Below are 602 nucleotides of genomic sequence, written 5' to 3' on the forward strand. Positions count from 1 at the left end.
TGACTTTCAGTGATGGTCAAGTTGGGCGAGTCCATCGTGCGTGACAAATGTATATCACAAGAAGAACTCGCCCGGATTGACCGCCATCGTCAAAAGTCGATTTTCTTCCTCCAAAAACAACTCTCATCGACTGTCGGTGATGGTCGCTCTTCCTCTCTTCCTCCTACTATGAAAAGATCACAAAGAGGAACAGAGGAAGCGCGACCCCCTACGACAACAATCGGCACATTCCTCCGAAAACATCTCGCATCTGTCGAATATCATCGGGGTAACCTCCATAGCATCCATACAAACAACAAGAACTAATAGATGCAAACAAAAAAAAATCAACAATTACCTATGCTTTATCAACAATTATCTATACAACATTATGAGCAATTATCTACATTCATCCATCCTTCTTTGCATCCATCTATGCATTCATGCATACATACATACATCCATCTATATATTGATACATACAAAAAACTACAAAAAAAAACTCCGTGCATCAATCCATGCATTTATACATACATATATACATTCATCCATCAATCTTTGCGTCCATATAAAAATGCATGCATCCATACATACATTCATGCATACATACAAGATCGGGGAGG

The sequence above is a fragment of the Triticum aestivum genome, chromosome 5D (assembly GCF_018294505.1).
Source record: "Triticum aestivum cultivar Chinese Spring chromosome 5D, IWGSC CS RefSeq v2.1, whole genome shotgun sequence".
Classification (NCBI taxonomy): Eukaryota; Viridiplantae; Streptophyta; class Magnoliopsida; order Poales; family Poaceae; genus Triticum; species Triticum aestivum.